Source organism: Phocoena phocoena, chromosome 11 (genome assembly GCF_963924675.1).
Source record: "Phocoena phocoena chromosome 11, mPhoPho1.1, whole genome shotgun sequence".
Taxonomy (NCBI): domain Eukaryota; kingdom Metazoa; phylum Chordata; class Mammalia; order Artiodactyla; family Phocoenidae; genus Phocoena; species Phocoena phocoena.
The window spans coordinates 49,149,521-49,162,690 of record NC_089229.1 but is presented as its reverse complement, the minus strand read 5'-3'; positions in this window follow the sequence as shown (position 1 = coordinate 49,162,690).

Genomic DNA, 13,170 nt, shown 5'->3' with positions numbered 1-13,170 from the left:
CGGACCGGGGCACGAGCCCATGTCCCCTGCATTTGCAGACGGACTCCTAACCACTGTGCCACCAAGGAAGCCCACGAATTGTTTTTCAAGCACCAGTTATGTGCCTTTATAGGTATAGCCATAAACAAAAATCTACAAAATCTGTTCCTTTATTGATCAACAATCTAGTGGAGGTAGATAGACAAATAATGGAAGAGGATTAAGTGGTGTGTTAGAAGGAGTCCTTTGAAAATATTAGAGAGGACAGGGAGTGAGGGTAGGGTTGTTACAGTTTGAAGGAGCCTGGTCTTGGAAGGCTTCCTGAGAAGCTGACATTTGAACAAGGACCGGGAGAAGGCGAGGGGGAGCTATGCAGACATGTAGGGGGAGAGCATCCCAGGCCGGGAACAGCAAGTGCTAAGACTCTGTGGCGTCCTGCACGTTGAGCCAGCCCAGTCTGGCTGCGCCGGCATGAGTGAGGGGAGTGTGGTGGACGACGGTGGGGACCAGGGAGGATGTGCTGACCGTGCAGGCTCTGCAGGTCACTGTTAAGACTTCCTTTTAATTCCTAATAGCACGAGAACTTACTGGAGAGATTTTTGCAGAACCTGAGCTGACTTCTTATTGCAGGATTGCTATGACTGCTGCGTGGAGGACAAACCAAGGCAGGGCAAGAGCAGAGGCCAGGAGACCAGTTAGGAAGCTGTTGCAATAATACAGAAAAGAGTCAAAAGTCATTTGGACCAGGGTGGTGGCAATGGAGGTTACGAGCAATGGTGAGACTTGAAATCCAACGGCATTTTTCATAGATCGGGTACGAGTTGTGATAAAAAGAGAGGAGAAAGGTATGACTAAACGATTTGGGCTAAGCACTTAAAAGGATGGGGCTGCCGTTCTCTGAGATGGAGAGGCGGAGCACGATCGTGGAGGCGAGGGGGCCTGTGAGCTTGGTTTTGAAAGTGTTAACTTTGAGATGCCTACTTAATAGAAATATGAGTGGAAGTGTTGAGAAGGCAGTCAGATATATGAAAACATGTACAATTCCTATATAGTTCTGCAGAGATCACCAGGCTTGAGGTACGTATTTGAGAACCATTAGCACATAGGTGTTATTTAAAGCTATGGGACGGGATTATGTAGGGAGTGAGCGCAGAGAATAAAGAAAAGAGATCCCCAAGCTGAGGAGACTGTCTCCAAGTAAGTGAGTAGAAAGAAAACCAGGAGAGTGGGAGGGTTGTCTTAGAGATCTGCCAAGGGACTATTTCGTGGATGAGGGAGCCATCAGGCATGCCAAGAAGATGAGGGCTGGACTTGGCAATGAGCAGGTCGATGGTGATCTTGACAGTGGTGCCAGGGAAGTTATAGGGAATAAATCCCAACTGGAGTGGGTTCTGGAGGGAATGGGAAGGAAGCAGAAGGGGCAGCCAACACAGACAATTGATTCAAGGACTTTTGCTCTAAAGCAACGATTCTCAAAGTGTGTTGCCCCTTGAGACAGGCAGCATCAGTACCATCTGAGATCTTCTTAGAAATTCACATCCTTTGGCCCCATCTCACTGGATCAGAAATTCTGGCAGTGGGGCCCACCATGAAGGTTATAGAACTGAAACTATCAAGGACAAAACCGTCACCACCCTTTCCTGGAGGAGACTTACTCTGTAATCTTTAACAGAAGGGCACCTGGTAAAATATATAAAGCCGGTGGTCGCTCCCACGAAGGTTCTAATTTAGCAGGTCAGAGATTGAGAAAACGTATTTGTAACAAGTGTCCCAAATGGTTCTTAGGTGGGGAAACCATGGGAAGCTCTGCCCTGAAGGACTTATGCCTGGGGGAAACCAGCTTGAGCTTTTGACCTGATGCAGAGGCCAGCAAACACTCAAAATCTGGAATCCTTTGATCTAGACTAGTTTAGCTATGGAGTTTGCAGTTGTATAACTGCATACTTTGTAGGGTATTTCTCTTTTTTCCAGTGGTTTCTTTTTGTAGTTCCAGGATAAAATGTCCAATGTGAAGCAATCTAAAAATCTGGTTAAGTTTGGGGCATGAAATTCAGGAGAAATTACATAAAAATCAACACAGCAATCAATATAGATGGTCTTCAAATCACAGAACTTGGGCTTAAAAATATCCCCAAATACAAAAAAAATAAATAAATAAAATCCCAAACATATGAAGACGCCACTGCCCCATCTTCTGTATCCATCTGGGAGTTGCTGATGCCATGGAAACTGCAGGGAGAGAAATGTAAAAGTTCAGGAGTAAAGGAAGGAGAGAAGTGGTGAAAAGCCTGGGTAGCTAAGGATGGTTTTACCTGAAGAAGCTGGGGAACTAGCTCCTTGGGCCTGCCTCTCACATGCCTCTGCCCGCTCTGCTCAAGGGGTTGTCACACAGGTCCTCTTCCGGAAATATCACTCCTATAACTGTTCAAGGGGCTAGTCACGTTCTCACTTCTCTGTAAATTAATTCAGTTAGATATGAATTTCTTCTTTACGCTTTAGCTGAGGTCAGCAGCAACACAGATGGGGGAGGGGCAGAAGGCAGAAGGAAGTCACTGTGCGTAGGTCAGGCCAGGTTGGGGGAGGGGATATGCCTTGAAGCCCCAGGGCAGCAAGGAGATACAAAGCCTCTCAGAGGTGAAAGAGAACATAGGAAGGAAGAGGGTGGAGGCTAAAAATGAATTTCATATCTTAAATTTAGTCTGAGAATTTATTCTGTGTATGGGGCTGGCAGTGACTGTGTGGGAGAGACTAGGTAGTCTGGGACAAGGTGAGGAGACTTGCATTTCAGCAGATACTTAATAAATCATCAAACCAATGACAGATTGTGATAACGTTAGGAAGAGAATTAACAGATTGCTGTGACGGAGAATAGTGCGGGGGATGGGGAACAGCCACTTTTAATAACTGGTCAGGGAACCTCTTGGAGTGACATGGGCACTAAATTTGAAGGATCAAAAGGATCCGGGTGAAATGTTAGGGACTAGCTTTTCTGCCCAAGGGAACAGCATGTGCAAAGGCCCTGTGGAATAGAGAAGCATTGTTCTTTAAAGGGAAGCCAGTGTGGCTGGAGCAGTGGAAGCAAGGGCTTCTGGTAGGCTGCAGCTGGCAGGTTGAGGCAGGGGCTAGATGATGCAGAGCTTTGCAGGCAAGCTTAAGGAGTTGTTCTCTTTCCTAAGAGCAATGGGAAGTCACTGGGGATTGTGACTTGGTCACATCTGGGTTTCAGGAAGTTCACTCTGGCTGCAAGATGGAGAATAAGGCAGGGAGGGCAGGATTGAATGTAAGGAGATGGTTAGGAGGTTACTGGAGTTTTCAGAGGATAACTTGGACCTGGGGTTAACAGTGGAGATGGAGAGAAGTGGAGAGATTTGAAAAGTTTAGGGGGCACCATGCATAGACTACGTAAGGATGAGGGACAAGGGAGTGTTCAGGATAACTCTTGGGTGTCTGAATGGATGACTGGGGGGATAGTGGCTGCACAGCTCTGTTGACCTTTAATCTGTCTCTTTAGGTGTGTTCTGTCCCACTTGGTTTTCAATGTCTGAAGAGTTTTGCTTCTGTATCCCAAGAGGTCCTATACCCACCATTCAGCACATCTGGCTGCTCTGAACACCGTTCCCAGGACGGAGCATCAACTGTGGTAACAAGGAGGAGGGCGTGAGGCAACGGGTGAGCACACTCTGATCAGCTCCCCTCAGCTTTTTATAAAACAGCTTTATTAAGATATAATTTACATACCATTATAATTCACCCATCTAAAGTGTACGAGTCAATGATTTTTAGTATATTCACAGATATGTGCAACCATCAACACAGTCAGTTTTAGAACATTTCCATCAACTCAAAAAGAAATCTAAAATCCTTTAGCAATCTCCCTCTATTCTCCCCTCTCCTGCCCTCAGCCCTAGGCAACCATTAATCTAATTTCTGTCTCATAGATTTCCCTGTTCTGGGCATTTCGTATCAACAGAATCATAATGGTCATACACGGTCCTTGTGACTGGCTTCTTTCTCTTAGAATAGTGTCTTCAGTATTCATCCAACTCACGGCATATGTCAGGCCTTCATTTCTTTTTATAGCCGAATAACATTCCATTGTCTGGGTATACCCCATTTTGTTTATCTTCTCATCAGTTGATGGATATTTGGGTTGTTTCCACCTTCTGGCTATTATAAATAATGCTACTGTAAACATGCGTGTATGTCTCTGTGAGGACGTATCCCTCAACATTTGTGTAATCTGCCTGAATGCTCTGATCACATCCAGGGTAGAATAAGCAGCAGGGGGTTGGATGGGGTGAGGCGGCCCCATATTCGCCTGGTGAAGGAAAGGGGTTTCAGTTTTATGCACATGAAACCCAGCCTCTTGTTTGTTCTACTATAAGGAGTTCCTTTGTTTTTCTCCCACTACCTCTGTGCTCACTCAGCATTTTCTCCCAGCTGCTAAGGAAAAGGAGGAAGATAGGGCAAAATGCAAGAACCTTGGTGATTTAACCATTCCTGGTAACAAGTCTAAATTTTCCATTTGTGCCCTCTCTATCATCTGAACGTCCCCCTCGCTCCGGGATGCTTCTGGGTCTTTCAGATTACCTGGAACTGTGACCACCAGCCTCTCTGCTTCTCCTCCCGTGGTGGAGACTTGGCCACCTGCCAGTCACAGCAGAGCACCTTAACTCCTTCAGCAGGTGTTCAAGAGGGTCCCCTGTATGTGCAGCTTCTGGGCATAACTCTGCTGCCAGGGCAAGAGGAGCACGGCTGCAGGAGCACGGCTGCTTCTCGCCTTTCCAGGCCATTGGGAGGGGGATCTTGGCTTTGGATTTCAGATTTCACCCAACATGCAGCTGAGCCTTATTGACTGAGTCCTTATCAGATCTTCACTGTAGATTCTGTCCGAGCCACCTCCCACAGGCTGGGGGTCATGAACTCTGTGACTTCTCAGGGTACCCAGAGAGGAGGCCTCTTGCAAAAAGCTGCCCCAGGGCCTCCAGAAGTTGGCCCCTGTGACCTGGTGTTCATCGTGCTCTAGCTACCGGTTCTTGTCTGCCCATTTTCTCTGTTTCTGAAACACCCGCACAGGCAGTGAGTGGTGTGCTGAGGTCCGTTTGTACCAGCCCCCAAAAGCTGATTGTGGCCTATCTTCCAAACTGTGCATTCACTCCTATCACGTGGGTAGCTTGAAATCGGCCAGGGTGAGTCCTGTCTCTGTCTCATTCTTCTTTTTCGAAGAGCATATTCCTGGTGGTCTGTGTGCAGCCACAGAACTGTGTGACGTGCTAAAGATGCTTTGTGGAAGGTCCTGGCATGTCAGGGCCGGAAAGACAACCAGGCTGAGTCCAGTAAGAGCCGTGAAGTTTCTTCTGCCCCATACAGGGGAGTCCATGATAGTTAGGAGGTTGAGGCGAGTGTCATAGTGACCCCCGAGAATGTTCATCAGATTTCACACACAATAAAGAAGGAGGGAGGGAGAATATGACTCAGCGGAAACCCCTCTTCATAAGACAGTTGCCATGTCCTATTGCAAAGGCAGGTTGGTCCCCATCAATATGTTTTGTATCATCCAGGGTACAGAGGAAATTTGTATCCTGAGCCCCACTTATTATTTCTCTTTGATATTTATTTTAGTTTGATTGCTTTTTTGATAATTACATTTAACTATGATATTCATGAGTAGGGGAATTAAAGAAAGAAGCAGTGCTATTCTTCTACCTCTCTACCTGTTCCCCTAAGCACTTACAGAAATAAAATAACCAGAGACTCTATAGCAGGAGTCTGCATGCTACATCCTGTGAGCCAAATCTGGCTTGTCACCTGCTTTTGTAAATAGAGTTTTATTGTAATAAGCCTTGTTTATCCATTTACATATACTTTCACCCTCCGTTGAGTAGTTGTAAAAAAGGTTTGATGGTCCACAAAGCTGAAAATATTTACTATGTGGTTCTGGGCAAGAAAAAATTTTGCCAACACCTGCTCTTTAGATATATGACTTCTTAGTATAACTCAAGTCCAGTAAAAAACAAATCTTTTTTGAAGGTTACCTTCCCAATCCCTCACTCTTTTTTGGCAAAAAGCATATTTTGATATGGATTTTGACCAGACGAGTTCTAATCACAAGGTTTCATAGGACATCTGACAACAGTTGAACAGAATTAAAAAATAAAATTTTATTTGCAGAATGCACAAAGCTATTTCCCTCATTGTGTGCTGACTGTTGAGTGTTAAGCAAGTTGAATTTTTAACAGGAACCCAGAAGGAGGGAAATCAGAGTAATTTTAAGCCAAAGTCCTGACGGCAATATCGCACATAAATCTCAAACACATAACCTAGTCAGGATGGAGAGAATTCATTTCATGGTAGGGAACATGGCTCCAAGTTGCAATTAAGCTAATTGATCATTTCAACTGTTTAGTCTACGCTGCTTGATAAAAACAATAATGGAAGAGATTATCTAGCAGATATGTAAGTTAACCATAAACATCTTCTGGCTTCCCATTTTTCAAGGGCCTGGTTTGTCTTTCTGGTTGAGAACAGCAGGGCTGGGTGATTCGAGTCTACAGTCAGATCGTGTGGATCTCTTCTGAGAACACAAGAGTCTAGAATGGCTTCTTCTTGGTAGTCAGCCCAGAGCTGTCCCATAGTCACTGGCACTTGGGGTGGTTTTTGTGAGCGTGGTAGGTGGACATTTTCCCCACGTGTTCTAGCCCCTCCCATATCTCTGACCTCATTTCCCACCACCCACCACTCAGACCCTGCTCACTCTAGCCACACTGCTTTCCTGGGTGTTCCTCAAGCATGCCCAGCAGGCTCATGCCTTTGCACTTGAAATTCTTATGTTCATTACTCTCTTCTTAAATATCTGCTTGGCTCCCTAACTTGGCTTCAGTATCTGCTCAAATGTCCTCTTAACAGAGATGCCTTTCCTGACCACTCATTATAACAGGGCAACTTGCCTTCTCTCTATCACTCTGTCCTCCTTAATTGCTTTTTTTTTCATAGCATTTATTGCCATCTGGCATATTATGTATGTATTTGTTTTGTACTGCCTATTTCCTCCCTTGAGGGACATTTGATTTATTCACTGATGGATTACTAACTTCTAGAACTTACACCTGGCACATAGTAGGCTCTCAATAAAGGGTTTTGAATGGAAGAATGTGTGATTGAATGTGTAGTGAAGCTTGCTTTTTTTTTTTTGAGAAGGGGAGAACCATAGGAAGCATCTTATCTTATTTTTACTAAGCCTTCTAAATATACCTTACATCTCCATTTCATCAATGGCCGTGCAATGAAGCCATTAGGAACATATTTTGTTTACAGACAGACCTGAGTCCAAGTCTTCACTCTGCCATTTAATAACTATGCCTATAACTTAATCTGTCCAACTCTAGAATTTTTTTTCTGTAAAATGGATATAGCAGTAGTACTTATTTTATAGATTTGTTAGGATTAAATGAGGCAATAAACGTAAAGCTCTTACCTTGACATGTAATATGTGTTTTAAAACACTATCCTTGTTATTTTAGGCACATTTCAAGAGTGCACATTTCAGTTCAAGGTGACTGCCACCAGATTCCTGAATCTGGATCAATATTGGATAACTAAGTGCTAAACTAGAACCTTTACTATGATTTCAAAACAAACAGTTAAAGTGGTTAAATGGTAGGTTGAAGGTGATATTATGAGGCCAGGAGAAAACTGAAAATCCGTTCAGTTGAGGGAATCATGTTTGATATTTTTCCTCTACAGAGAATTTTAAAACGTATTTTGTCAAATTAATCAATTTTTTCCCTTTATGATTTTAGTTTTTGTACCACTCTTGGAAAGGCTTTCCTCACTCCAAGATCTTAAGGACATTAATATATTATTTTCTTATAAAATTTTTGTGATTATTTTTTGCATTTAAATATCTAGAATTTATTTTGATACATGAAGCTACTTTTTTTCAAAATAGCTATCGATGTATCCTTAATTAAATAATCTAGTACTTCAGTGTTGATAATTTGGGGCATAATAGTACCTTCTGACTATTCAGTAGTTAGTCTCCTTCTTTTACCCTTTTAATTCCAGTTAGGAATAAGCTTTTTTATGGTTTAATCACTGTCTTGTTGCTTTTATTTAAAAAAATTATCATTATAATATCAAATCTCTCTGCCTATGAACAAGATAATTACTTCTTTTTGTTTTGGTTACTTTAACACCCTCTAGTCAAATTTTAAAATTCTAAAAATAGAAGTGTTAGATAGGGTTTTGTGGTTGCAAGCCAGAGACTATAACTTTGGCCAACTTAATCATATATTAGAAGGGTACTGGGGAATTCACGCAGCTGAAAGGAAGACCAGAGAATCAGGCTGGGAAATAAGACAGGAACTGAGATAAAAGTTACCTGTTTGTTAAGGTAACACCTTAATACCTAGAATGAATGAACTGTTAGTTTTTTTTGTCTTCACATCACTCTGTTCAGGAAATCCTAAGAGAAAACCTCATTGACTAAGCTTAGGACACATGCCTGCTCCTTGGATGTACTGAGGCACCAAGAAGAAGGATCAGGCAGAACAAGCCTCCAGAACCTTTCAAGAGGGCAGAGCACCTGGATTAACTGTGGTGCCAAGACTGAACACAATTTTGGGGGGGAAAAAATCCCCAAGATGAAACAGAATTTGTAGAAAATGAAAATTGCCCACTATCAGAAGAGAATTGACATTTATTGAGATGTTACTCCAAGCTGGAGAAATAGAATTTTGTTTAAAATCATTAACTCCTCAATTGATTTCCTTGGAAGGTATTTGTATACCTAAAGATACTAAGCTTATCAAAGAGATTCAGCCATTCTCCCAGGAACTGGGATAAAAGTTACCTGTTTGGTTACTGGGTTAAAAGTAACCCAAACATGAAATGGCTGCTTTAGGATTAGAACCTAGCTCTGCTTCACTTAAACCTCATCCCACCCATCTTTTCTTGCAAGGGCAGGTAACCACTGAAGGCTCTGCAGTGGCAATAGGAACCCAGTGAACAGACATCAAGCAGTAAGAACCTTTAGCAGCAGGTAGTGAGATCCACCCAGCTATCTCCAATGTTAGAGTATGTGGGTACTAAGTATTAATTCATTAATATATTCGTTTGCTTAATAAATGCATACCGATTCCTCTGTGATACTGTGGCGTTGGAAGGACGGGCCTAGTGGTAAAGATAGACATTTGTTCATTTTTCAATTTGTTCAGCAAGTATTTATTTAACAACTACTGTGTGCCACATTACTGCTCTTGGTTTGGTATAGAAAGCCTATAGGAGTCTCTGTTGTAATCTTTAGAACTTACCCACTCTGCTCTTCGGATAGTGCAACAGACTGAATTGTGTCCTCCCAAAATTCGTATGTCGAAGCCCTCAGCCCCAGCGTGATGATATTTGGAATTGGGGCTTTTCGGAAATAATCAGGTTTAGATGAGGTCATGAGGGTGAGGCCCTTAGGATGGGATTAATGCCCTTAAAAGAAGATACACCAGGGAACTAGCACGCTCTCTTTCTTTCTCTTTCTCTTTCTCTCTTGCTCTTGCGTTCTCACTCTCTCACTCTACCATGTGAGAACACAGAGAGAAGGCAGCCATCCACAAATCAGGAAGAAAGCTTTCACCAGAAACTGACCATGCTGGCACCTTGATCTTGGATTTCCAGTCTCCATAACTGAGAGAAAATACGTTTCTGTCACTTAAGCCGCACAGTCCATGGCATTTGGTTATGGCAGCCTGAGCTGACTAATACAGATGGAGTCTAGCTCTGCCTGAGGGAGGTGCATCTCTAAAACTGGACATTTTGCTCACTGAAGCTTAGTCTGAAATATTTAAAACTTTGGTGGCAGAAATCTCAGCAATGCTCCATTAAGAAACTACCTTTATCCTGAATTGTCAAGGAGTTGTTTTGAAAGGTCCAAGAAGATTCTTTTGGCAACTGATTTCTCCAGCTTCAAATTTGTTGATAAAGAAACTAAACATACTGGTAATAAACATAATGTAATGAACTTTGGGAGTAAACTGAGACTAGAACAGGAAGTTTGGTTATCAAGTGGCAGATATGAACATAGTTGCATCAAAACTTGCTGAGACAGGGGCTTCCCTGGTGGCGCAGTGGTTGAGAGTCCGCCTGCCGATGCAGGGGACACGGGGTCGTGCTCCGGTCCAGGAGAATCCCACATGGCGTGGAGCGGCTGGGCCCGTGAGCCATGGCCGCCGGGCCTGCGCGTTTGGAGGCTGTGCTCCGCAACGGGAGAGGCCGCAACAGTGAGAGGCCCGCGTACGGCAAAAAAAAAAAAAAAAAACTTGCTGGGACATTAAGGCTATTTACTAAAGAAATGCTGTATAATATAACAAAAGCAGAAGTAGAATAAAAAGAGATTTCTGAAAAGGAATTATAATAAGTGACTAGAGGGAAGTGTTAGTTTTGTTCATAAGATGGTTGAAACTGCAGAATACATGAAAGACCTGATGTTACGTACAGGGCAGCAGCTGATTAAAGGATGCACGTCAAGAGGCATAGACTGTTGGAGGGATGTTTTGGTACATTGTCAGAAACTCAGTGTAGGCTGTCCCTCCTTCCTCAAGAGTCATGCCCTCCTGGGACCTAAGTTTCTTTGGCTCTGAACAGTCCAAGTCCTATCTCTTTTGCAGTTGGTTTCACACCTTCTCAGGAGGTCAAAGGGTTGTATAGGTATCACTCTAACATTTGGACAATGGAAATAATGGCCTCACTTTTTACCATTTTAACCAATTCTGGTCTCTCTTCATATTCAATGTAATTTTAATAATACGAAGAAGAATTTTTCTAGTTCCTCCATTAGCAAAGTTATTAGAACTATTCCAATACACAATTTCTATGAATAACTTTATTGGATTATGCACATGGAAAAAGATCCTAGTGACTATCCACTATATAGTAAGCAGAATAATGCGTGCCCCCAAAGATGTCTACATCCTAATTCCTGGAACCTGTGACTATGCTATATTACATGGTAAAGGAGAATCAAGGTTGCAGATGGAGTTAAAGTTGCTAATCAGCTGATTTTAAAACAGGGAGATTATCCTGGATTATCTGGATGGACCCACTGTAATTACAGGGGTTTTTAAATGTGAAAGAAGAAGGCAGAAGAGTGAGTGTTAGAGTGACGTGAGCGAGAACTTGACCTGCTATCACTGGCTTTAAAGGTGGAGCGGGGCCATAAGCCAAGAAGTGCAGGTGGCCTATAAAACCTGGAAAAGGCAAGGAAACAGATTTACCTCTAGAGCCTCTAGAAAAAAACATAGCCCCGTGGACATCTTGATTTTAGCCCAGTTAGACTCATATTGGACCTTTGATCTCCAGAACTGTAAGATAATAAAGTTTAGTTGTTTTAAGCCACTAAGGTGGTGGCGGTTTGTTACAGCAGCCATAGGAAACTAATACACCTGCTATACACATTTTGTCTAACACTGGAAAGGCAGAATACATAAATGGTTAGAGCGATTAGGCAACTCAAGAATATACCTCCTGGGATTTTGGTCAAAGACATTTAGTAATACAAAACAAGAAGTTGGGTCTCTCCAAATACCAATATTTAGATCAGAAGGAAGTTTGATCTTTCATGTAATGATTGAAATAAAAACCACAAAAGCTGGTGAAAATATCTTTTTTCTTCAGATGTAGAAGAGCCTTATGGCAGGTTTAAAAACCACATCTAAATTTCAGTTTCTTTGGAATGAATGGAACCTTTGAACCATTTTGCTTTTTACCAGATTAGAGGACATCTAAAATGAGGCATGAAGGAAATTCCACCTATGAAAACAGATCTTTTGAAAATATTATAGTAATTATCCCCAATCTCAAGTTCTTATGCAAAATTTCTGTATAAGTTTTTTGGTGACTGAAAGAATGGTATTTCCCCTGTACAGAAATTGTGAGCTCTGCTTACTGGGAATAATTGGGATAATAATAACTCATTACTCCTCATTCTTTCTTGTGTCTTTAGATGAATCTGGCTTGTCCATACAATAGTGTATCTGGAATGAGCAAAACTGCTGTAGGAGTTGACGCCTTGTCTCTGACTTTTCTGCTCTGAGCTGTTGCTGTTCTTGCTTCTTTACCTTCCTTGGCAATTTACTGGGCTCTAAGCCTCAGCTTTGATAATTTTCTCTTGTTCCTCACCCCCACATCCCCATGACATTGATTGATCTATTGGGGGCATACTTCCCTGGTTTCCTTTTAACACTTCAGGGTGCCATTTTGATATTTGCTCTCTGGTCTCATAGCCTGCCTAGAGGTAAAAGACAACCAGCCTGCCTTCCATCCCATCCCCCTCCTACGGCCAAGCCTATGGGAAGCACTGACCCTCCTCCAGCCTAGCAGGACTTTTGTCTCTGCCTGCCATATCCCTTTTGGAGAGAGAGGCAAAACAAGTACTCTACACACCATCATGAATTTCAAAGGGTGAAAACTTCATCATCTCATTGATTCTGTCTTTACAGAATGTGCTGCCTTCATTGTTTCATTGAAATTGATAGAAAGGTATTTGTAAGAACCTTTTAAGGTTTACAGTGAATCTTAGCTCAGCTCTACAGTCCTGTTTTTTAATTTTTTTTCTTTCTGTATGATCTTTTATTTCTCAAATATAAATTCTTCTACCTTGGGGATTTTCAGAAATCAAATTTCTACAGTTGGGAGGAAATGTATTGAAAATATGGATGGATTGATTATCTTATATGATATTTGAGATTTTAGTTAGGTGTCATTTCCTAAAACATCATTGCCTTTTCAGTGAAAATCATTTTCTAAAATAGAGGCATGGAGGAGATTCCAAGGGAAATGCTCTCAAGCAGCATAGCACAGATCAGATGCAAATTACCATTTTATTAAACTAGAGCAGCCGTTGTCTTTACGATCCAGTAGGGAAACACATGTAGCTTTAAAGGAGTTGGGGTTGAGATGTGAATGCAAGGCTGTCAAAACAGAAATCCCTACATTGGAAGCACATTCTTCCTATACAGCTTTATCTATAGTGGCCTGGAAGGGATTTGGAGATTTCTGACCTGCATCTAAGGAAGTTTATTGAAGGCAAAGATGAAAGTCTCTGAGTAATGTGGCAGGCATCCTGATGATGGTGATGGTGTTTCCTTGACCACTGAAGGTGCCCCAGTAACTTCTCTCTCTTGACTTTGGCTGTGTTATGGTTAA